This window comes from Chiloscyllium punctatum, chromosome 3 (genome assembly GCF_047496795.1).
Source record: "Chiloscyllium punctatum isolate Juve2018m chromosome 3, sChiPun1.3, whole genome shotgun sequence".
Lineage (NCBI taxonomy): Eukaryota > Metazoa > Chordata > Chondrichthyes > Orectolobiformes > Hemiscylliidae > Chiloscyllium > Chiloscyllium punctatum.
Genome location: NC_092741.1, coordinates 57,498,675 through 57,525,687, shown reverse-complemented (window position 1 = coordinate 57,525,687; position 27,013 = coordinate 57,498,675). Strand labels below are relative to the sequence as shown.

Below are 27,013 nucleotides of genomic sequence, written 5' to 3'. Positions count from 1 at the left end.
CACACTATCCTTCCTCAGATAAGGAGACCAAAACTGCACACAATAGACCAGTTGTGGTTTCACCAAGGCCCTGTTCAATCGCACCAAAGGTACCCCTGCTCTTGTACTCAAATCCTCTTGCTATGAAGACCAAAATACCATTTGTCTTCTCTTATGCCTGCTGCACCTGCACGTTTACCTCCAGTGACTGGCGTGTGAGGACCTATGTCTCCTCCACCCCCTCCTATCCCAACCTATTACCATTCAGATCATAATCCACATTCCTGTTTTTTGCTACTAAGAATCCAGAGTTCAGGACTGCAATGAACTTATAGTAGTCTGTTTACCCCTACAAGGCTCATGGGGAATCACTAATTCATCTCCACATGGAGCTCATTGAGGATAAGTTTCCTTGGTTACAGGAAAAGGCCTGCCCAGCAGGAACTCATCATCTACCCCTTTATAAAGCAGATGCAGGAATGGGTCTGCAGTACTGAGTGGCCTGGGTTGGGACTAGAAGGGCTTTTGCCCGAAATGTCGATTTTCCTGCTCCTCGGATGCTGCCTGACCTGCTGTGCTTTTCCAGCACCACACTGATCTAAACTCTGGTTTTCAGCACCTGCAGTCCTCACTTTTGCCTAAATACGCCACAAGTAGTGGCTCTATTTTATTGTTAAAAAATCAACGATGTTGTTTTGCAATCGGGTTTCCTGAGTAATTGCGGTAAGGGAAAGAAAAATGAGGGACTACAGACATGGTGTTCGAGGTGAGCTGCTGGGATGGATTGAGGATTGGCTATCTAACAGAAGGCAGAGAGTTGGGATAAAAGGTTCTTTTTCAGAATGGCAGCCGGTGACGAGCGGTGTCCCGCAGGGTTCGGTGCTGGGGCCACAGCTGTTCGCATTATATATTAATGATTTGGATGAGGGAACCGGGGGCATTCTAGCGAAGTTTGCCGATGATACAAAGTTAGGTAGACAGGCAGGTAGTACTGAGGAAGTGGGGAGACTACAGAAGGATCTAGACAGGTTGGGAGAGTGGTCCAGGAAATGGCTGATGGAATTTAACGTGAGCAAGTGCGAGGTCTTGCACTTTGGCAAAAAGAATATAGGAATGGACTACTTTCTAAATGGTGAGAAACTTAATAAAGCCAAAGCACAAAGGGATCTGGGAGTGCTAGTCGAGGATTCTCTAAAGGTAAACATGCAGGTTGAGTCTGTGATTAAGAAAGCGAATGCAATGTTGTCTCTTATCTCAAGAGGGTTGGAATATAAAAGCAGAGATGTACTACTAAGACTTTATAAAGCTCTGGTTAGGCCCCATTTGGAGTACTGTGTCCAGTTTTGGTCCCCACACCTCAGGAAGGACATACTGGCACTGGAACGTGTCCAGCGGAGATTCACACGGATGATCCCTGGAATGACAGGTCTAGCATATGAGGAACGGCTGAGGATACTGGGATTGTATTCGTTGGAGTTTAGAAGATTAAGGGGAGATCTAATAGAGACGTACAAAATAATACATGGCTTTGAAAAGGTGGATGCTAGAAAATTGTTTCTGTTAGGCGAGGAGACTAGGACCCGTGGACACAGCCTTAGAATTAGAGGGGGTCATTTCAGAACGGAAATGCGGAGACATTTCTTCAGCCAGAGAGTGGTGGGCCTGTGGAATTCATTGCCACGGAGTGCAGTGGAAGCCGGGACGCTAAATGTCTTCAAGGCCGAGATTGATAGGTTCTTGTTGTCTAGAGGAATTAAGGGCTACGGGGAGAACGCTGGCAAGTGGAGCTGAAATGCGCATCAGCCATGATTGAATGGCGGAGTGGACTCGATGGGCCGAATGGCCTTACTTCCACTCCTATGTCTTATGGTCTTATGGTCTTATGGAACAGGACAATGGGCCTTACTATGTAGTTGCAGAGAGCTGGTCCAAGCTCCTCCTAACCTGTAACCATTTTATAATGCTGTGAATTAACCTGGCTAAAGGCCTTGGTCAGAAAAAAATGTAGACATTGATGAGTGAATTTACCCTTCACACACTAAGTGTCATGTTAATAGAACATAGAACAGTACAGCACAGAACAGGCCCTTCAGCCCACGATGTTGTGCCGACCACTGACTCTCATGTATGCACCCTCAAATTTCTGTGACCATATGCATGTCCAGTAGTCTCTTAAATGTCCCCAATGACCTCGCTTCCACAACTGCTGCTGCAACGCATTCCATGCTCTCACAACTCGCTGTGTAAAGAACCCGCCTCTGACATCCCCTCTATACTTTCCGCCAAACAGCTTAAAACTATGACCCCTCATGTTAACAATTTCTGCCCTGGGAAAAAATCTCTGGATATCAACTCTATCTATGGCTCTCATTATCTTATACACCTCAATTAAGTCCCCCCTCTTCCTTCATTTTTCCAATGAAAAACGTCCGAGCTCAGTCAACCTCTCTTCAAAAGATAAGCCCTCCATTCCAGGCAGCATCCTGGTAAACCTCCCCTGAACCCTCTCCAAAGCATCCACATCTTTCCTAAAATAGGGCGACCAGATCTGGACGCAGTATTCCAAGTGCAGTCTAACCAAAGTTCTATAGAGCTGTAACAAGATCTCACAACTCTTAAACTCAATCCCCCTGTTAATGAAAGCCAAAACACCATATGCTTTCTTAACAGCCCTGTCCACTGGGCAGCAATTTTAAGGGATCTATGTACATGCAAACCAAGATCCCTCTGTTCTTCCACACTGCCAAGAATCCTATCCTTATTCCTGAACTCAACTTTCAAATTCGACCTTCCAAAATGCATCACTTCGCAGTTATCCAGGTTGAACTCCATCTGCCACCTCTCAGCCCATCTCTGCATCCTGTCAATGTCCCGCTGCAGCCTACAACAGTCCTCTATACTGTCAACGACACCTCCAACCTTTGTGTTATCTGCAAACTTGCTAACCCATCCTTCTATCTCCTCATCCAAGTAATTAATAAAAATTACAAAGAGTAGAGGCCCAAGGACAGAGCCCTGTGGAACACCACTCACCACAGACTTCCAGGCAGAATATTTTCCTTCTACTAACACTCACTGTCTTCTGTTGACCAGCCAATTCTGTATCCAGACAGGTAAATTTCCCTGTATCCCATTCCTCCTGACCTTCTGAACGAGCCTACCATGGGGAACCTAATCAAATGTCTTGCTGAAGTCCATATACACCACATCCACAACTCGGCCCTCATCAACCTATCTAGTAACATCCTCAAAGAACTCAATAAGGTTTGTGAGGCATGACCTGCCCCTCACAAAGCCGTGTTGACTGCATTTAATCAAGACATGCTCTTCCAGATGGTCATAAATCCTATCCCTCAGAATCCTTTCTAACACCTTGCAGATGACAGACGTGAGACTTACTGGTCTGTAATTGCTGGGGATTTCCCTATTTCCTTTCCTGAAGAGACGAATTACATTTGCCTCCCTCCAGTCCTCAGGTATGACTCCAGTAGAGAGCGAGGATGCAAAGATCTTCGCAAGCAGCGAAGCAATCACATTTCTCGCTTCCCAAAGCAGCTGAGGACAAATCTAGTCTGGCCCTGGTGACTTGTCAATCTTAATGTTTGTCAAAATTTTCAGCACATCAGCTTCTTCAATCTCTATCCATTCCAGCATGCACACCTGCTCCTCAATGGTCTCATTCACTACAACATCCTTTTCTTTAGTAAAGACAGAAGCAAAAAACTCGTTTAGGGCTCCCCCTACCTCCTCAGACTCTATACGCAAGTTCCCTATGTTATCCCTGATCGGCCCTACTCTTTCTTTAATCATTCTTTTATTCCTCACATAAGTGTAAAATGCCTTTGTGTTCTCCCTAATCTGTTCTGCCAAGCCTTTCTCGTGCTCCCTCCTGGCTCTCCTCAGACCATTTGTGAGCTCTTTCCTCGCCTGCTTGTAATCCTCTAGAACTGAGCAAGACCCTTGTTTCCTCCACCTTACGTAAGCTGCCTTCTTTCTTTTGACGAGAAGCTCCTCCGCTCTCATCATCCAAGGTTCCTTTATCTTACCCCTTCTTGCCTGTCTCAGAGGAACACATTTATGCATCACTTGCAACAACTGTTCCTTAAACAGTCTCCACATGTCTATAGTGCCCTTTCCATGGAACAATTGCTCCCAGTCCATGCTTCCCAACTCACGTCTGATAGCATCATAGTTTCCTTTTCCCCAATTAAATTTCCTTCTCCATAGCTATGTATTTTGAAAAGTAAAATATTTTCATTGAAGTACCTTAATTACACTTACAAATAACCGTATCAACAGTAAATGCCACCTGTATTATGTGATCCTGGCAGCTACAGTAAGGCCAGGTCAGTTTTGATGCTGGAATATTTTTTGATATGCATCTGGAAGCAATTTGTTTCATCCAAAATTTCTTTCAGTTGATGGTTGAAGAAATGTTTATATTCCCAAACACCAACCTGCAGGTGTTGGTGTTCCCATGAATCTGCTGCACTTGTCCTTCTAAGTAGAAGTGGTCATGGGTATGGAAGGTACTGTCTAAGTATCTTTGATGAATTTCTATAGTGCACCTTGTAGATAGTACACACTGCTGTGTGTTGGTGGTGGGGGGAGTGGATGCTTGTGGATATGGTGCCACTCTCCAGGCTCCTGTTCCCTGGATGGTGTCAACCTTCTTGAGTAATGTTGGAACTGCACTTATCCAGGCAAGTGGGATGTATTCCATCACATTCTTACTTGTGATTTGTAGGAATCAGGAGGTGAGCTACTTGTTGTAGTGCTCCGAGACTCTAACTTGCTCTTGTAACCGTTGTATTTATATGGGAAGTCTAATTCAGTTTTTGAGGTAAAAACAATGACTGCAGATGCTGGAAAGCAAATACTGGATTGGTGGTGCTGGAAGAGCACAGCAGTTCAGGCAGCATCCAACGAGCAGCGAAATCCTGAACTGCTGTGCTCTTCCAGCACCACTAATCCAGTAATTCAGTTTTTGGTCAATAGTAAACTTCAGGATGTGGATAATTCATCCAGTGAAGGTAAGGTCATTAAATATCAAGGAGTGATGGTTAGACTCTCTCTTATTGAAGATGGTCATTTCCTGGCGTTTGTGTGGGGAAAATATTACTTGTTACATGTCAGTGGAATTCTGAATATTGTACAGATTGTACTGCATCAGTATCTGAGGACTGACTGAACATTGTGTAATCACTGGAGAATGTCCCCACTTCTGATTTTATGATGGAGTGAAGGTCATTAAATGAAGCAGCTGAAGATTGTGAAACTTGAAAGGCTTCAGAAAAGATTTACAGGGATGTTGCCAGGGTTGGGGGATTTGAGCTACAGGGAGAAGTTGAATAGTCCAGGGCTGTTTTCCTTGGAGTGTTAAAGGCTGAGGGATGACCTTACAGAGGTTTATAAAATCATGAGGGGCATGGATAGGATAAATAGACAAAGTCTTTTCCCTGGGATGGGGAGTCCAGAACTAAAGGGGAAAGATATAAAAGAGACCTAAGGAGCAACTTTTTCATGCAGAGGGTGGTACGTGTATGGAATGAGCTGCCGGAGGGAGTGGTGGAGACTAGTATGATTGCAACATTTAAAAGGCATCTGGAAGGGTATATGAATAGGAAGGTTTTGGAGGCATGTGGGCCAGGTGCTGGCAGGTGGGACTAGATTGGGTTGGGGTATCTGTTCGGCATGGACGGCATGGATGTTCCGTGCTGAACATCTCTATGACTCTATGATTCTAAGATGATTGGGCTAGAACACTATCCTAAGGAACTGCTGCCAGTGGAACGTTCTTCTCCTGGTTACCATTGACTCCAGTTTTGGTAGAGCTCCTTGATGTCGATATCTTCCTTTTTGCCCAGTGAATAGTATGCCTTGGATTACGGTAACGTGGTAGTTATATTTTTAGATTTATAATCCTAAAGATCGGACTACGAGTCTAGAGTTCAAACCCCAAATTGGATGAACAAAATAAATGATGATGAAGCTTTTAGATTGCTGCTTAAAAAAACAGCAATTTCCTGCTGTCCTTTAGGGAAGGAAATCTGCTGTCCTTACTCAGGCTGACCTAAAAGTGACTCCACACCAATGGAAAATAGGTTGACTCTAACAGCCACTTGAAGTGATCTAGCAAGTCACTCAGTTCTAAATGCTGACCCTACCAGCCACTCCTACATCCTGAGAATTACTGTTTTATAAAGTGCAAGGGAATCTAAAAAAAAAAGAAAACAGTAACATTGAACATAGCGAAGTTTATAAAGGGTAATTTTCACAGCTGGATTCCCCCTTTAAATACTAACCAACTGCTGCAGCAATGATACGCAGTGAACTTGAATAGAATACACACTAAGTATGACATTTTAAACAATAAAATAGAAAGGCAGAACAGCTTCTCTGTGCATTGGTTTACTGTAAATACAAAGATGAATCTTACTCCAAGAGGAAAAAAATCATGGTAAAAATGTAGCTACAAACCAAAATGAAAAAAAAATTGCTTCTTCCTAGAAATCATTTAGAATTTAATGTTAAATAACAGGACATTTGGAACTGAGTAATGAGACAGGAATTCATTTAAGCAGCTGTGATGATTCCAGAACCACAAGGCTAAAGGATAAGATTGTAACTCATTCTGTACCATTCACTTAGACAGAGTTAAAATTAGGTTTCAGTCTTTTCAAGATCTTACTAGAAATTTGCTGTATATACTTATTTTGCAAATCTGTCATTTTTTTTTTCTTGAGCACTGCTGAAAAAGGAGCCTTTTGAGTTGACTTGACAATCCGTTGGCAACTTACTCAACTGCTCACTTTGTTGTGGCTCACTTTGAAATTTGGGATTCTTGCACCTCTCCTGATATGTGCAAGGTGAAACACTTGACAACACATACCTTTTTTTCAGCAGTACTCAAAATTTATTGCTTGTTTTAAGATTTGAAACATTGAAGCACTATAGCTGACACGGAACAAATATGCATCACAAGAACATGCAAAAGGTTACCCTAATTTTAAAGTGTCAGGGTACAGAAAGCCAAGTATATTATGTCAGAGACCTACTGGGGGCAGTGAACTTAGCAATTCTGAAGGAAGTGGTTTTAACGTAAGGGTCACATTTGAATAATCAAGATGGCATTCTGTCATGGCCAGCAGACAGGAGCAGGAAATAGGGTCATAGGCAGCTTGTGAGAAGTGAAGGAATTAATTAAGGCTTAAACCAAGAGCTGGGGTAGGTCGCTGTAGATGCTGGCCACTCTGCTACATTCCACTCGGTTGTCTTCCTCCCAGTCTTTGTCAAGTCACCTCACAACATTTTGAGATTATTGATCCATGAATTCTGTAGTTAAGAAATATTCCCCTCAATTGCCTGCAGCAATTGACTTCAAAGTTGCTGGAGACAAGATACTGCTGATTGGGAACATTGTGGCCTCAGGCCCATAGTTGAGTTTGGCCCAATTTTAACTCTTCCTTTCCCATTCTCACTAAGTCAAATGGGGTCAAAATTGCCCTCAACATATCTAAATATGACATCTAAGTAGTATAACAAGTTACAGTATGGCAGTAAATCACTAGAATGTACTCTATGTGTTAAACAGTATGACCAATGTAGTTTGTCCTTAATACATACCAGTATTAGTATATACTGAGTACTTTATGGATGCCACAACATCACCTTCAAGTAGTGTGTCACACTGGTAAGCTACTGGTTGGTCTTCTTTTTCAACATGGATGGTGGGTTGATCTTCTTTGAGAATAATCGGCTCCTGGCCAGAGGTGAAACCGTCAGCTTTAAACAGAGCTGGTACAGATAATCAAAGATATAAAAATACACATGTCTCACACTGGCACCTACCATCTACCCAGATGGCTTTGTATGTCAGCCCCAGGACTTTCTGTCAATCAAATTCTATAGTCACCATAAGCAGTGACTGTTGCACATTTGCAACTGGTGGTCAGATGGGCTGTCATACCATGGTCAAACATTCCATCGCAGCCCACAGTGAAAAACAAATCTAGGTGGTTTCCAATATTAATATTTGGGCCAATTATAATACCTCACTGATGGACATTGGGTCAGAATCCCTGCTTGATGCCCAGAGGAAGCTGAATGCAATAAACAGTTCCTGCAAGGCCAAAAAAGGACAACACTAATCTTCAAATAAGACAGTAAACAATTCTAAAAATAATCTACATTCAAACATTACGTTTGATGCAACAGAGAAGGCGGTGGAGGGGGTTGCAATTTACATTGCTATCAGGAGCAATGTCACATTCTCAAATTCTCCTGTTCTCGCCAGACTTTCATGTTTTCTTTTATTCATTCATGGGATGTGGGCATCACTGGCTAGGCCAGTATTTGTTGCCTACCCCAATTGTCCAGAGGGCAGTTAAGAATCACCTGTGGGTTTGGGGTCACATACAGGCCATACTAGGTAAAGGTGGCAGATTTCTTCCCTAAAGAATATGAATGAACCAAATGCTTTTTTACAACAATCCCACTGTCACTACTAAAGTAGCTACTTTCTTTCATTTTCAAATTTTTAGTGAGTTCGAATTTCACCACCTGTCATTGTGGGATTCAAACCCATGTCCACAGACCATTAGCCTGGGGCTACTGGATGACTAGTCCAGTGACATCATCATTACATCACTGCCTCTCTTAAATGATCTTTATGGTATAGCTTAAGAAATGAAGTGAACCAGCAATCGTGTTAACCCATTCCCACATTGTTCCTTTTGTTCAGAAGGCTATTAGTGGCAAAAATTGGGCAGCACAGTGGCACAGTGGTTAGCACTGCTGCCTCACAGCGTCAGGGACCCAGGTTTGATTCCTGCCTTGGGCAACTGTCTGTGTGGAGTTTGCACATTCTCCCAGTGTCTGCGTGGATTTCCTCCAGGTGCTCTGGTTTCCTCCCACAATCCAAAGATGTGCAGATTAGGTGAATTGGCCATGCTAAATTGTTTGTACTTACTGTTAGGTGCATTAGTCAGGGGTCAATGTAGGGGAATGGGTCTGGATGGGTTACTCTTTGGAGGGTCAGTGTGGACTTGTTGGGCTGAAGGGCCTGTTTCCATACTGTAGTGAATCAAATCTAATCAAAAAGGTCCAAATTGAACCTGATCTTTTCTTTACAATGATAGGTAAAGATGAAACTATATGCTTCTTATGCAGTGATTAATAAGGCAGTAGATTTCTGATTTTCCCAAAACATAATCCAGATCTGTTTCCCGATGAGCAAATGGGGGATGGGGTATGCTGGTTTAGAATCTACAGCTGTACTAATAGGTTATTGTATCCTCACGGCCTCATTCTCAGGGCCAGTTTTAGTTGTTCTGCCTAAGAAAGATTATATAACTGCTTCCACTATTCATTGGAGTGCAGTCTTAGCAAAGCTGTCCTTGAGCTGAGTGTCCAAGCATCTGCACAAAGGACAGCATATGTGGAGAAAATTGAAGAGGTACGATCAATGGGAAGGCTGAATCACAATGGGAAGTAAATACTCTTTTTTTTAAAAAAAACATAACGCTATTTTATCACAAACTAAAATTTGTTTTCAACTGAGTCTGTGCTAATTGTCCAATCATATGCCCCTGAAACTTCTAAGTGATAGGGAAACATGGTTGATGTACAACATGCAACAATGGATATTTTACAAGCTTTACATACGAGCTCCAGAAAGCACACAATCAACCAGAATACTGAGTTCATTAAATCAATTGTAAGCTTCCCACCTTTAACAAATGCTGATCATTGTAGAGTGAAGAATATGTTCCATTGCTGGAAATTAGCGGAGTTTTCTGTATGTGGTCTGATCCCTTAAATTTAGCTGTTAGTTTCTTGATTTATTTATCTGGCATCTTTCTACATCAGGCTGATGCATTCAAACATTCACTCTGCTATCTACTGGTCTGTTTCTTCTGCTTTTCTTATATTGGCATTACAGACTAATAACTGTATTGTGCTAACATCTTTCTGAGTGGCACTACCTAAATCAGGCATTACCTGTTTGAAGATAATCCTGATAATGAAACTGTTAAAAATAAATAATTGAAGATTTCAAGCACTAGGGCAGTAACTATTTCCTTTGACAGGGTCTAGATTAGAGTGGTGCTGGAAAAGCACAGCAGGTCAGGCAGCATCTGAGGAGCAGGAAAATCAACGTTTCGGGCAAAAGCCCTTCTTTTGCCTATTTCCATTGACAGTTTGTTTGACTATGGGGATCGTCCTTGGGGAGAAAGATTTTTGAAAGTTTGAAAGATTTTGGAAACAAATAGTCTGTGGATGACGACTTCATGTTTTATCATTGCTGGAGGATACAAGGTATGTGTTTCTATCAAACTCCCCCTGTCTATTCTATATTTCATAGAACACAGTCAGGTTATTTTTCTCTACTTTCCTTTTACTTTTCCCATTCCAAATCTTTGATCAAAGATGTGACACAGACATATCTCCAAGACCAATTCATGCAGAATTGCGCAGTATGTCTGGGTATCACACTTCAATCTTGTCATATAAGGATGCAAAACATAACCTGGAAACTTCAGGATTGGACAAACACATGTTTGATAAGCTATAACTCTGATTTTTCTTAATACTAAAGGTGTGCTGAAATAAAGCTATCAAACTACCCCAGCGAAACCTCTCCTGCTTGACCTTGTTCAGTCTGCTTAGAATAAAGTGTTGAGAAACATTCTTCAAAGTTGGAGGAAGCAAGGAAGACTTACAATGTCTTTGTGACCAGAGGAGTCCCTAAGTGCTTTACAGCCAATGAGGTACTTTTAAAAGGTGGTTGTAACATAGGTAATGTACAGGGGAACAATTTGCCACTCTTTTGATTTTTTGTATCCATCAGAGAGGGCAGATGGGCATTGGTTTAATGTCGGAACCAAAGGATAACACCTCTGACAGTGCAGCTTTCCCTCAGTGCTGCACTTGAGTGTTAGCCTGGATTTTGTGCTCAAGTCCTAGAGTGGGAACTTGAACCAACAAGCATATGACGTCAAGATGAGAGTACCAAGTGAACAGTGGTCTCACAGCTTGGGTCAAATATCTCATGACCGCTGATTGTTGAAACTTGTGTCACAGATCAAACAAACAAATGGGAAGTGCCATACAACGTACCTTCCTGCCCACTGCTCCTCAAGTGGCAAGTGTGCAATTGACATGGAGCCATCGAGGAAAAGCATTTCTCCCTAGTGGGCCAGACAAAGAGTTGGAGAGTGGGCCATCTGCCAAGTTCTGTACCGTTTATATTTAGTATGCTTATAAGTTTATTAAAATGACAATGACTCTTACCCACCCCATCACTCTTGTCCCCAGTGCTCACATATTGATATGAAAGTGCACTCTGTTAATGGCAGAGTAATAAAGGAGCTTTCATTTTTGTTTGATTCCACATTGCAAATACTAAGCTTTAATTGTTCATTTTTGAATATTAGAATTTTACATTGTAATATATACCTCAACTATTAGTGGTGTAGCAGATTTTCATTCAAATTGTCTAATTATTGGCAGAAGATAGCAGGTTATGGGAAGACAGTAGAATAGTGGCAGTATCACTGCACTAGTAACCCAGAAATCCAGGCTAATATTCTGGGGACACAGGTTAAAGGCTCAACAATGCAATTGGTATAATTTGAATTTAACTATAAAATCTGTAATTAGAATTGTGGGCGGCACGGTGGCTCAGTGGTTAGCACTGCTGCCTCATAGCGCCAGAGACCCGGGTTCAATTCCCGCCTCAGGCGACTGACTGTGTGGAGTTTGCACGTTCTCCCCGTGTCTGCATGGGTTTCCTCCGGGTGCTCCGGTTTCCTCCCACACTCCAAAGATGTGCTGGTCAGGTGAATTGGCCATCCTAAATTGTCCGTAGTGTAGGTAAGGGGTAAATGTAGGGGTATGGGTGGGTTGCGCTTCGGCGGGGCGGTGTGGACTTGTTGGGCCGAAGGGCCTGTTTCCACACTGTAAGTAATCTAATCTAATCTAATCTAGAAGTTGGTCTCTATAATAATGACTGTGAAACCATCATTAATTGCTATAAAACCCCATCTGGTTCACTAATATCATTTCAGAAAGGAAGTATGCTATCTTTAACTGGTCTGGCCTACATGTGACTTCAGACTTGCAGCAATGTAGTTGACTCTTAACTGAAATGTCATGGCAAAGCTCTGAAGGATGGGCAACAAATGATGGCCATGCTAGCAGTAACCATTTCTCCCCATGAGACAATGAAAAATTGGTTGTATAATGTATTGTCACATCATGGGAGGGTGTAATGCAAAATCATGCTGACAACATCCCACGCCTAACATTCCAGATTTTGGTTGTGAGTGGTAATCGATGTTCTCTCACAGAGAGCGAGGACATTCAGAGACTACATAAAGTTGTTAGTCATGCCTTCGAGTATCTTTTTCTTTGACTTATCATCGACTTTCCCCATCAATGAAGTACTTTAGCATGTTTTTCTATATATTAAAAATGCAGGTTGTTTATGCATAGAACAGAGTTCAACATACATGTTTTATGGAGCAGCCCTTAAAAACTTCCTCAAATACCGTATTAGGAGAAACTCAGCAGGCCTGGCAACATCTGTAAAGGGAAAAGAGAATTAATGTTTCAAGTCCAGTGACCCTTCTTCAGAACTGGTCACTGAAGTTGAAACGTTAACTCTGTTTTCTGATTAGATTAGATTCACTACAGTGTGGAAACAGGCCCTTCAGCCCAACAAGTCCACACTGACCCTCCGAAGAGCAACCCACCCAGACCCATTCCCCTACATTCACCCCTGACTAATGCACCTGACATTACGGGCAACTTAGCATGGCCAATTCACCTGTCCTGCGCATCTTTGGACTGTGGGAGGAAACTGGAGCACCTGGAGGAAACCCATGCAGACACTGGGAGAATATGCAAACTCCACACAGACAGTTGCCCGAGGCAGGAATTGAACCCGAGTCCCTGCTGCTGTGAGGCAGTACTGCTAACCACTGAGCCACCGTGCTGCTCCAACTTCACAGATGCTGCCAGACCTGCTGAAATTCTCCAAGAATTTTATTTGTTTGTTTCCGATATCCAGCATCTACAATGTTTTGTTTTATGTTATCTTCAAATATTATGTGCAAAGTCCTTTTCTAAAATAAAATGCTAAGATAATTCATCCCTGTCTACAGCTCAGTCCACATCAGCATAACTGAATCACTACTCAGTACCATATCCCTGCACACCCACACAGATATTAATCATTATTTTAAGGGACGAGTTGACTCATTTTGAATCTGTTAACATCTTAAAATAATGAACTGGGAAATTCCATGTCACCTGCCTGATCACAAACAGTAACTTCGTGTTTGAGAGAAAAGGAAGTAAACTTCAATTCAAATCCCTAATGATTTATTATGGTTTCAGCATATTCTATTCAAATCTATCTGCAATACATAAATTCATGTCAATTTTCATCCAAAAAGATGTTAATCAAATTTTTCTCCTGGACTCAACTGATGTTGGAATTCATTGCCCTTTCACGTTATGATGAAAATTAAGTTTCTGCTTTCCAAAACAAAAAGAGCTTGGTTAAACACTTTTCTTTCCAAGCTCCTGAAGGTATGAGAAGAAGTCCATGAACTTCCATGTTGAGCTTTCTTCAATCCAGGAAAGTAAACGCGACACATTGAAACAGTTTCAATATTGCCGACTTTGAAAAGGGCATAGAACTGTAGGTATTTACTGCTTTTCGAATAAACTGCTTTTATCACCATTCTTTCTGCTGACAAAGTTATTCTGTTGACAAAGTTGAGAAAGCATAAGGTGAAGAGCCAAGGCACGTACAGTAAGGCAACAGCAAAGATGGAAAGACAAAGGAAGCTAAATCAAGAAACAGTGAATGCTCCACCAATGATAATCAATGTGCCTGCTTTATCTGCCTTTTAATGAAATACTGTGACTTGATTATGGACTAGACATTTTTGCTATTTGCGTTACTGCTGTACACAATACTGTAATCTGTTATTGCAACCTCAAATTTCAAATGTATTTTTACACTGCAGCATGTCATGAACTACACCAGTAATGCTGCATATTGTCTTAGCAAAGGCAAGTTCATGAAATAAGCATTTATACAGGACTAAAGTGTCAACTGTGCCATGGAAGTCTCAGGTGCAGACGAGCAAGAACATCTTGAGCAAGAACATCTTCAAAGATAAACATTTATTTATTCGGAGACAATTTACACCACAAAAGAATATCATCCTCTAAAATAAGTCTTGGTGTATATGGCGAAGTGAGCATAACCCTGAAATCAAACCCGAAGAGTCAAAAACAAAAGCAAACTAACTAAATTTAAGCTTCTGCATGAAAGGAAATCTGCAAGAAGTGAGAGAATGCTAGAGCTAATCCAATGGTTCGCATAATAGCAGCCACAAGAGGAATTCTTCAATTCACGAAGGAAGGAAAGATCCTGAGAGGTTAGAAGGTTTTAAGAGGTAGCTGATACTCTCAGTAATTGGACCATGCTATACATATCCAGTACACAACAATGCTTCTCAGGTAGAAAACTCAAGACAGTCGAGAGAACAACATTATCACTAAGCTGTGTGGGTGCACAACCATGCTGCAACCTGGGAGTACACAGTTAGAAAACTGGCCATGTATAACAACTAAATTTTAAAGGAAATATTGGTGGAGACCGACCACTCAAGATCCAAGAGAACCTTTCAGCCAGTTAGTAAAATGAATAAGCACTAAATTATTACAATACATGAAAATGCATAGTATCTAGGACTCATTGTAAATGGGTGCAGTTCTTTTGCGAACAACAAACAGAATCATTATTCACAGTCTAAGAGCTGATGAGATGTCATCTGGGATGGAATAATGGGCCACCTCACCACCACATAGCCATCTCCTCCGATGATAGAGACTAACTTCCTCTCCAGAGGAACCAAATTTAAGAAGAGATAGGCAACAGCAGGTCACCTAGCTGTGAGCAAAATTTCTTGGCTTATGAAATAATCATTTCATTGATCTCAGTTGGAGGCTGGAGGATTTAGTTGAAACAACAAGGGCCAATAGATAAAGACCACGTGTGTGTGAAGACAAAAAAGGGGTATCTAAAAAGGCAAACAAAATACTTGAACCTATCAAATGCCCCTTTTCTCTTCCCCATATCCTCCAGCAGCAAGAACACACTGACCTTTATAGATTCCACTACTGGTCCAGAGACTCTTTCTCAGGGTCTCAATGTTAGGCTGTGGGCGATTCCCAGGAATCTATCAGCAAGCGAAGTAGCAGTCATCTACCTAAAAAAAAAAACCCGCTTGTAAAATCAGTCGACATGCTGATCAGTTAACTGTTATGTTTCAGCTTCTGCCCCAATACTTTTAACACAGCAAAAAATGTAGCTTTCTAAGAAGGCAATGAGCCAAAAACCACAAACCTTGCTAATGTGAAATGTAGAAAATAATATGCACCAGGTACAATGCACAGCTCAAGATTCCCAAATGCTATCAGGTCATTTGCTCATATGAGGCTTCTGCTATGTCCGGAATTGTGTAGTATATATCTTTTCTCACCTTCCACTTTCCAATGTATATCACTTTTATCTCTACTGGCAGATAGAGGCTGCATATAATAGCAGACCACATGAGTTGATGGTAGTGAGGTCACCAAACCTGTGACTTTCGGCTCATAATTTGGGTGCCATGGAGACACTAGGTCTTTTTTGGCAATAGAAAGAGTGAGAAAAGCTACTATCACAGGATTTCACCTCAGTCATGATTGGTATCCTTTGCTTCTCATTCACCATCTCACACTACAGTAAGTGCAATTAATGCTCTGCAGGGTATTGCCATATGAAACAGTATTTCAAGGGGCTCCCTACATCAAGCATCGCAAATCATGCCCTTATTCTACTCCTCAAGGTGCTGAAGAAATTAAGATGGCCAAGTCAGATGTTTAGCCACAGCTGAACATCCAACAACAAAAGTGAGATAGAGGTACAAAATATAAACAAGATTATGGAAAGATGTAGGAGCAACAGGGTGGTGCCCAACATTCACTGGGATTCACTTAGCGTTAGAGGTCTAAATGGAGCAGAATTTGTAAGGAGCATCCAGGAGGGCTTTCTAGAGCAGTATGTAAATAGTCCAACTTGGGAAGGGGCCATACTGGACCTGGTATTGGGGAATGAGCTGGCCAGGTGGTTGAAGTTTCAGTGGGGTATTACTTTGGGAATAGTGACACCAATTCCATAAGTTTTAGAATACTCATGGACAAAGACGGGAGTGGTCCTAGAGGAAGAGTACTAAAGGCCAACGATACCAAACTTCAGCAGAAGCTGGGGTATGTGGATCGGGAGCAGCTGTTTGAGGGGAAATCCACATTTAATATATGGGAGACTTTTATAGAGAGGTTGATTGGAGTACAGGACAGACATGTCCCTGTGAAAATGAGGGATAGAAATGGCAAGATTAGGGAACTATGGATGACAGGTGAAATTGTGAGACTTGCTAAGAGGAAAAAAGAAGCATACATAAGATCTAGGCGACTGAAGACAGTCTTTGGAAGAATATCGGAATGTAGGACCAATCTGAAACAAGGAATTAAGGGGACTACAATGGATCATGAAATATCTTTAGCAAACAGGGTTAAGGAAAATCCCAAAACCTTTTATTCATATAAGTAACAAGAGAAAGGGTTGCCCACTCAAGGACAAAGGAGGAAAGTTATGTGTGGAGTCAGAGAAAATGGGTGAGATTCCTAATGACTACTTTGCATTGGTATTCATCAAGGAGAAGGACAGGATGGATATTGAGGTTAGGGATAGAAGGTTGACTACTCTAGGTCAAGTTGATATAAAGAGGGAAGAAGTGTTGGGTATTTTAAAAGGCATTTAGGTGAACAAGTTCCCAGGCCTGGATGGGACCTATCCCAGGTTACTGAGGGAAGCAAGAGAGGAGATAGTTAGGGCCTTAACAGATATCTTTGCAGCATCCTTGAACATGGCTGAGGTCCTAGAGGACTGGAGAATTGCTAATGTTGTCCCCTTGTTTAAGAAGGGTAGCAGGGATAATCCAGGTAGTTATAGACCGATGAGCCTGACGCCAGTGGTAGGGAAGCTGCAAGAGAAGATATTGAGGCATAGGATCTATTTACATTTGGAAGAAAATGGGCTTATCAGTGATAGGCAGCATGATTTTGTGCAGGGAAGGTCATGTCTTTCCAACTTAATAGAATTCTTTGAGGAAGTGACAAAGTTGATTGATGAGGGAAGGGCTGTAGATGTCATATACAAGGACTTCAGTAAGACATTTGATAAGGTTCCCCATGGTAAGCTAATGGTGAAAGTGAAGTTGCATGAGGTCTAGAGAGTACTAGCTAGGTGGATAGAGAACTGGCTGGGCAACAGGAGACAGAGAGTAATCATGCCAGGGAGTTTGTCAAAATGAAGAACTGTGACCAGTGGTGTTCCACAGAGATCCGTGCTGGGACCACTGTTGTTTGTGACATACACAAATGATCTGGAGGAAGGTATAGGTGGTCTGATTAGCAAGCTTGTAGATGTCTTAAGATTGGTGGAGTAGCAAATAGTGAAGGGGACTGTCAGAGAATGCAGCAGAATATAGATAGATTGGAGAGTTGGGCAGGGAAATGACAGGTGGAGTTCAATCCGGGCAAATACAAGGTAATGCATTTTGGAAGATCCCATTCAAGAGTGAACTATACGGTAAATAGAAAAGCCCTGGGGAAAATTGATGTCCAGAGAGATCTGGGTGTTCAGGTCCATTGTACCCTGAAGAAGGCAATGCAGGTCAATACAGTGGCCAAGAAGGCATACGGCATGCTTTCCTTCATTGGACGGGTTTTGAGTACAAGAGTTGGTAGGTCATGTTACAGTTGTATAAAACTTTGGTTTGGCAACATTTGGAATACTGTGTACAGTTCTGGTCACCACATTACCAAAAAGATGTGAGTGCTTTGGAGAGGGTGCAGAGGAGGTTCTCCAGGATGTTGCCTGTTATGGAAAGCGCTAGCTATGAAGAGAGGTTAAGTAGATTAGGATTGTTTTCATTAGAAAGATGGAGGTCAAGGTGGGACCTGATTGAGGTCTTCAAAATCATGAGAGGTATAGACAGGATGGATAGCAAGAAGCTTTTTCCCAGAGTGGGGGACTCACTTACTAGGGGTCATGAGCTCAAGGTGAGAGGGGAAAGGTTTAAGGGAAACATGTGTGGAAAGTTCTTTACGCAGAGGGTGGTGGGTGCTTGGAGTGTTTCCAGTGGAGGTATAGCAGTGGGCACAATAGCGTCATTTAAGATCTATCTAGATAGATACATGAATGGGCAGGGAGCAGAGGGATACAGATCCTTAGAAAATAGGTGACTGGTTTAGATAGAGGAGCTGGATCAATGCAGGCTTGGAGGGCCAAAGGGCCAGTTCCTGTGCTGTAATTCTCTTTGTTCTTTGTTCTTTATTGCCTCTCACTCATGTTGACTGGATAGAACCATCACAAATTTATTCAACCTACGGTTGTGCTTCAGTTACTGAGCTACAGGAGAACGTATTTGATAAAGGGTGAGGAAACAATTACTCAAAAAAAGCAAGTGTCAACAAAAATACAAGAGATGTAATCTGTTAGCTGGAGAACCAGCTTGAGGGCTTTGTTAGTTTTTGATCCCAATGATTCAGACCTCACTGGGTCAATATATTAATTTAGTAACTCAACATCAGCACTTTGTGCAGTCATTTGGCAGAATGACAAATTACCTGTACAGTTTAGGAAGTCAATGAAAGGGTTGGCAACCTGTATCTGTGCAGTGCTACATGGTCACTGGATTGAGCTGCAGACTGCCATGAGAGAACTGCAGGACCCCTTGCAGTAGACCTCACATTGGTAGCTGTCACAAGTTTAGGTATGAATTCCATGATAAATGTAGCATGAACTTCATGTTCTAGACATGTCAAGCTCAAATATACTGCAGTTTGTCTTGTCTGGATTCTTCAGTTGTGACACTGTTATCCTTATTGCTTAGGCATTGATCATTTCCAAGGTGCTATGTAAGAAAGTGGAGGTTTAATAATTTATATTCATCTCTGTACCCTTTTCCATTGTCCCAGAATATCAGGGAGAGGTGAGACTGGGTTTCCAATTATAATTGCACATCATGCCCCTTCCTGAAGAACTCTCATATTATTGCTTTGGAAGAATTTGGCAGAAGGCCTTCTGCTCTGAATTCCCCTCAGGCCAGAGTAGGAGGGGTGGGAAGTTAATTGTTAGAAGTAAGCAACTAGATTAACAAAGGCCCAAAGCCTTACATATTTGTTCTAGGACCTAATGGATCTTTAAACCCTGGGCTTTCTGATTTTCCACAGTACTTTAAAAATGCCTTTAATTTAATCAAGGCCCTGCACTGAAATATTAAAAACAAACTTTGAGAATGAACCTTATAAGGAGACAAAGTTTTAAGGCTTGTCTTTGAGGGAGCAACAGAAATAGAGAGACTTATGGACAGACTTATGGATCTTACAACTTTATGGCAGCTAAAGAGTGCAACGATTAAATTTGGGGATGTTTGAAAGGCCAGAATTTGATGAGTGAGCAATAATTTAGACAGTTGTGAGACTGAAGAATGTTGTATAATTAGGGAGGGAAGTGGTTAATGGAAGAAATTGAAAAAGAGAATGAGGACTTTAAAATGAATGAGTTAATAAAACATCAGTGTAAGTTAGTGAATGGGAGAAGCTGAGGTGGCCTTGTAATGAGCAGAAGAGGTCTGCTTCAGAACTCCTGGGCCTGTGGTATGGTGTGGTTTAATCATACCAATGATTTGGTCCATCAAAACCAGGCATTGTAAGGGCTGTAGGCACGAACCACACTCTAACTATTGAGTATTTGGGAAAAATGTTCAGAGGAAGGAGCAAGATTAGGTCTTGCACACTGGGAATGCGGCTGGTGATGCCCATTACACTGTTGTTTTCACAGCTGCCCCTGTCATGATCTTGTGAGCCTGTCTGGCTGTTGGAAAGTGGCTGCGGCTAAGGCTGTGACAGGAATGAAGTTGTTTTGTCCAGGGCTGTTCACTTTTTTATTCTGTGGTAAGCGATTGAAACCCAGCTTCACTTACAGTAATTGTCAACCAGCTTAAGTCAGTGTAATCTAATAGCAACTGTTCAGTTGGTTACTAAGCAATATGCTTGAGACAATGATAAGCAACACAATCCAATTAAAAATATGCTGTATGATTGCCTCAGTAGCATCCCTGATAGGCAGCACAACTTTAATAAATAGTTATTCACATAACTGATTGGTTCTGGTTACTGTTTCTGGAGGTGGTTATTAGCCTATGTTTTTCAAGTCAGACTTTAAATTAGCATTTTCAACTCTGACAAATTATCTAACTGCGATCTCTGAGGAGAATTAGGTAAGCCAGACAACATTCATAATTGCAAAGGATTAACAAAACATCCATATAAAATGTAACAAGTCAGGTTTGTGGACTATTTATTATTTTCAGCTCTACTAAAGCTTTGTGGCAGTTCAAGAAGGCAGTAAAATATAATTGCCATAAATATAATTGCCTCAAATATATGTTATGTTTCTGCTATTGTTCACATGTTCTTTTAATATTTAATTAAATATTTGGTAAGAAAAGATGAAAATAAGGTTGACTCTGAGTGTTATTCTGCTATATTTTTAGAACAATGGATCCATTGAAGGTATGGGAGGGAGCTATTGGTGTGATAATTTGAAAAAGAACATTGTTCTTTATTCAATGCAGAAAGTGCTGGACAAATTCTAAATGTCTGGCTGCATCCCCATAGAAAGAATCTTAGGACTTAATTTCAGTATTCTTGGCTAAGTCTGAGTCATATCAAGTAAATTGGAGGATTTTCTTTTACCATATCATGCCACTTCTGAAAATTTTCGAAAATTAAAATGAGGTGCTCCCAACGGCTGGATGGTCCTTGATGGACACTACACATTGCACCGTAGCTCACATCACTCAGATCCCTCTCCAAGATTCCATCCAGAAATTATGCTTTGAGTCCAAAATGACTCTTCTTCAGAAACTGATCTTTGACCTGGCTGTCAAGGCATCAAGACAAAATAGTCAGTTTTTGAGGATGTTGAGAGGAAGGGCTCATGTATGTAATCTGAAACATGGATGCCAAAAATATCTTGAATAGAGAAATAAACAGGAAGTCAAAACATGGCAACTTTCCCCACTGCTATTTTATCTTTTCCTTGGCTGATTGGGAATTTTCACACTTCACACGTTATGGATTCAAGTTTTCTTTCTGGATTTGAAGCATATAATCTACATGAGTATTCAGGAGTACTGCAGTGTTGTGCTTTGGATGAAGATTTAACTAAAGACCTGTCTGCACTATCAGTGAAAATAAAGAACTACTTAAAAAAAACTGTCTCAGCCAATAATTACCTGATAACCATCAAAAACACATTCATTTCATTGCAATTTGTTGGAGTTTCTCTTTACAAATTGCCCATAAAACACTGGTGAAAATGTGTTGCTGGAAAAGCGTAGCAGGTCAGGCAGCATCCAAGGAACAGGAGAATCGACGTTTTGGGCATAAGCCCTTCTTCAGGCTTATGCCCGAAATGCCGATTCTCCTGTTCCTTGGATGCTGCCTGACCTGCTGCGCTTTTCCAGCAACACATTTTCAGTTCTGATCTCCAGCATCTGCAGTCCTCACTTTCTCCATAAAACACTGGTGTCTACTCTGCAATAGTAAGTAATTGATGGAGCATGCTATACGGTGACCTGAAGTTCTTTTCTTCATGCACCTATCTTCGGACATATCAAAATCAGAAAGACCTTGGCTTTCAGCACACAGTGATGCATGTATAGATTCTAGTGGAACAAGCTACCTGAAAATTCATATGAATGCCTTCCTTCTTCCCTTCCAATTTTCAATCGAAGGGAAAATCAGTACAGTAGCAACTTCGGCTGTGCACAGAGGGCCGCACGAGAGATGCTAGACAGCAAGATGTTTTCTTCATATTACTTTGTCTAACAGGACTAATTATGAAGCATCTATGATGATTCAGCAAAATAAAATATGCCTTTAACATTACCAACACAAATTTATGTGACAAATGAATAGACCACAAGAATACTTGTTTTATTTGGGTCCTTGGCCTATTTGGGTGCTTTTCAACACATTCACGTTGTGTTATGAGGACCCATTCATACCTTGTATTTGAACTGAGTCTTTAATGAGCCTAGTAAATAATGAATCCAGAGATTTCAAGGGCTCAAAGCACTTTTGGGGCACAATGACTTGTGAAGTTTGCATTGGATATAGAGTAAGCCAAGGGCTGCAGCAAGGTTCTCAGATAATATCACCATCTCTATTTTCTTGAGAACTTATTTTTTAGCAGATACTGAGACAAAGTACCCTTCTGCTTTACTGAAACTTTCCAGCAGGGTCAGTAGATCAGGATGCAGAGGTGAACACACCTTCTAACAATCACTCACCAACTTATTAGGCTGAGTGAGCCCCCTCGAAATGGTGGCATCGGCAAAGTAGATAGGGATTGGGTTGAGCCCAACTGCTCCAGGCCGGCTGCATTCTTTTTCTCTCTCTCTCTCTCCTCTTCGTCTTTTGCCATTTTCTTCTTCTTTCCCTTATTTTCCTGGTGTCACAGGATGGCCGCAGTGATGGTGGAGCAGGGACTCCTGGCTCGTAAGCCCAATGTGTAGACTCCTAGAATGGTGTCAGGATATCAGCTGTAGTGATGGACTGCTGGCTGCTGTAGGCCCAGGGCAGGGACTTTGCAGAAGTCCTGGAGCCATATTTGGGACCCTGACCAATATCCTTTTGTACCTCAAGATGGCGCTGTATTGTGGCAACTGAACACTTTTCACACTATCTCCTTAGATATATAGAGTCATAGAGATGTACAGCATGGAAACAGACCCTTCAGTCCAACCCGTCCATGCCAAGCAGATATCATACCCAGTCTAGTCCCACCTGCCACTACCTGGCCCATATTCCTCCAACCCCTTCCTCTTCATATACAAATCCAGATGCCTTTTAAATATTGTAATTGTACCAGCCTCTACCACATCCTCTGGCAGCTCATTCCATACATGTACCAACTCTGCGTGAAAAAGTTGCCCCTTAGGTCTCTGTTATATCTTTCCCCTCTCACCCTAAACCTATGCCCTCTAGTTCTGGACCCCCCACCCCAGGGGAAAAGACTTTGTCTATTTATCCTATCCATGCCCCTCATGATTTTATAAACCTCGATAAGGTCACCCCTCAGCCTCCGTTGCTTCAATCTCTCCTTATAGCTCAAATCCTCCAAATCTGGCAACATCCTTGTAAATCTTTTCTGAACCCTTTCACGTTTCACAACATCTTTCCGATAAGAAGGAGACCAGAATTGCATGCAATATTCCAACAGTGGCCTAACCAATGTCCTGTACAGCTGCAACATGACCTCCCATTTCCTGTACTCAATACTCTGACCAATAAATGATAGCATACCAAATACCTTCTTCACTATCCTATCTACCTTCGACTCCACTTTCAAGGAACTATGAACCTGCACTCCAAGGTCTCTTTGTTCACCAATACTCCCCAGGACCTTACTATTAAGTGTATAAGTCCTGCGAAGACATAGAAGCAGAAATAGGTCATTCAGCCCACAGAGTCCACTCTCCTGTTCAACGAGATCATGGCCATTTTGATAATCCTCAACTTCACTATCCATCTTTATCCCCAAAATGCTTGATTCTCTTGAATATGCTTAATGACTTAGTCTTGACAGCCCTTTTTGGCAAAGAATTCCACAGATTCACCATATACTGAATGAAAAAATTCCTCCTCTGTATTGAATTTGCAATACCTTATCCTGAGTTTATACCCACTGGACCTAAACTGTTCCACAAGGTGAAACAACCCCTCCGTGTCTGCATTGTCAAGCCTTCTTAGGTTCTTATATTCTTCAATAACAACTCCTCTCATTCTTCTAACCTCCAATTAACAATTCCAACCTAGTCAAACTCATAAGAAAATGCCTCCATACCTGGAAACAATCCAGTGAACAGTATCTGGACTGTCTCCAACATCTATATATCGTTCCTTGGATAAGGGCAACAAAATTGTGCACAGTATTCCAGCCATGGTCTGACTGTACCTTGTATAGTTTTAGCAAGATCTCCCTATTTTTATTCTTCTTTCCCTTTGAAATAAAAGCCAAGTTTCTATTTGCCTTCCATATTGCCCACTAAACTTGTACACTAGCCTTTTGTGATTCATGTGGTCGGACTCATAAATCCACACGTGTTGCAGTCTTCTGCCGTCTTCCCATTTAAATAATATTCACCTCTTGTATTCTTCCTGCCAAAGTGCATAATCTCATGTTTTCCCACTTTATATTTCGTCTGCCAAGATTTTTTCCCCTGCTCAGTTAACCCATCTATACCTCTCTCTAGACTCCCTGTGCCACCTTTATCACTTGCTTTCCCACCTTTTTTTGTGTCAGCATCGCTAAGGCAGAGGGTGGTACGTGTATGGAATGAGCTGCCAGAGGAAGTGGTGGAGGCTGGTACAATTGCAACATTTAAGAGGCATTTGGATAGTTGTATGAATAGGAAGGGTTTGGAGGGATATGGGTCAGGTGCTGGCAGGTGGGACTAGACTGGGTTGGGATATCTAGTTGGCATGGACTAGTTGGCATGCCACCGTGGGCGGCACGGTGGCACAGTGGTTAGCACTGCTGCCTCACAGCGCCAGAGACCCGGGTTCAATTCCCGCCTCAGGCGACTCTCTGTGTGGAGTTTGCACGTTCTCCCCGTGTCTGCGTGGGTTTCCTCCGGGTGCTCTGGTTTCCTCCCATACTCCAAAAGATGTGCAGGTCAGGTGAATTGGCCATGCTAAATTGCCCATAGTGTTAGGTAAGGGGTAGATGTAGGGGTATGGGTGGGTTGCGCTTCGGCGGGTGCGGTGTGGACTTGTTGGGCCGAAGGGCCTGTTTCCACACTGTAAGTAATCTAATCTAATCTAATCTAGTTGGACCGAAGGGTCTGTTCCCGTGCTGTACATCTCTATGACTCTATGACTCCACGCTGTTTTGAGGTTGAGGGATAAATATTGATCACAACACTGTGGAGAGTTCCCTTGACTCCTTTGACTAGCACCAATAGTTCATCCAGTTGAACAGAAGAACTGGACCTCAGTTTCACAGCTGATTGTAAAGATTGACCAGTGCTGCACTCAAATGTTGGCCTAGATTTTCTGTTGAAGTCTCTGGAGTGAAGGTTAAACCTTCTGATTCAGAGGTGAGAGTGCTACAACTGAGCTGAGGATGACACCATAGGTACCGTTTGTGACTCTAGTCAAAGCAGCTCACACACACTGTGAAAGTTGTGCAATCTGTCCAGCTGCTTCCACAGGAAACGTGATGAAGGTGTTATCCTTGCAAATCTAGCAGTTGTCACTTCCCTGATAATAAGTGCGCTGCTGACTCCCTATTGTGGTAGCTGAGTCAACACTCTCAAGAAAATACACATCCTGAAATCTGTGTGAAGTGTGATCTCACAGCCAGCAACAACCCAGAGTAATGAAGAAAAGAGTTGCCAAAAAAACAAAATGTCAGTATGAAGCACCACCCAATACAACCAACCAAGGCATGTAACATCGAATGTAAACATACATGCAAACTTCAAGGTCAAACAAAAATGAATGGCAAACTCACCTTTGTACTTTAAAGAAAGTTTCCAGCAGGTAAGCTCGGAAAGAGAAACTTAGATTCAGCTGTTCAGCTTGGTCCAAACAAGAAGCAGAATATTACTCTACAGTTGAAACTGTATGTATAGTAAGATATGATTTAAGCACAAACAATGAGGATGAAAGTCACTGGCATCATGTCTCTCAGATTGCTACTTAAAATGAGCCTCATGCAGTTAGCTCCCAAGATTGATTGATCAAAGATTGTTGCAGTATGAAGCATAAAGTCTGTCAATTATGACCTTTTGATGCTATAATAAAAAGTCCAAGGAATTATAAACATAGAACAGATGAGAATCAACACAAATGAAATGAAGATACAACACTTAGTGTAGGTGTCTAAAATAGTAAAAAATGAAGAAAGGATATTTACAATGTAAGGTTAAGGAAAAGAATCAGTAGTTCATGACTTGCAAAAATGCTTGTGTTTTTATTTTTATGACAGTTTTTAAAAATCTATGCATTCTCCACCCATCCCCCTCTGCCATGTTTGACTAATATCATTAATAAAAAGGGAGCAGAAATCATGTTCAAGGGCTTCAATCTGCATTTTAGACATATTTTATTTCCCATGAGTTTTATTAATTTGAAAGCCATTATCCTTGGGAGTTGGAATGTGATGTTAAGACACTTAGTTTTTTTTTCACTTCACAATGCAACGTGTGGATGTTAACTAATTGCTCTCTCTAGGGTGCAGCCTTGACTTTTTCAGAAGTGTAGACAAAAGGCTTGAAGGTAGGGGGCTGGTTATAGATATTTCTGATTTAAGTGGTATTAAAGTGACATGAAAAGGATAACCTTATAGGATTCATGGTCATTAACCCCAATGGACATTAAGTAAAAAGCAAGGGAACAATTTAAATTGCTGTAAATGATTAGGTACAGTGCATCAAAATTGACTAAATGTGGCTAGTTTATAATGAGGGACACAACAAAAGGCAAAATAATAAAATGAGTTTGCTGAAAACTTGCATTGGCTCATCCAGTGGGCATATTGAAACTGTGCATTGTAAAGGCAGAAAATTATGGTGAGTGACTGATTTATGCCACACTATCATTTCAGGATATTATTGAGCCAGTCCATTCAAGATCCTACTTCACCACACCTTCATTAAAATTAATTACGATTTTGAATTTGTTTAAATAACACCAACTTAATTGTTGCTGCCACTTAAACCACTAAAGAATAGTGCTGGTAGGTTGTACAATGAATTTTTTGGGTTTAGAGTTTGGGTGTCCTGATTTGTCACAGGCTTAGTCTTATTCTATAGAACTTAGAAAA

General features: G+C 41.6%; 1 protein-coding gene across 1 annotated transcript in view; it reads right to left on the bottom strand.

Moving 5' to 3' along the window:
- LOC140458933 (uncharacterized) overlaps nt 1-27,013 on the bottom strand; it is a 206,287-nt gene that overhangs the window by 24,772 nt on the left and 154,502 nt on the right. Inside the window, exon 5 of the mRNA XM_072553670.1 lies at nt 7,606-7,741. The gene's annotated coding sequence lies outside the window, so the exon portion shown is untranslated. The remainder of the gene's footprint in view (nt 1-7,605; nt 7,742-27,013) is intronic.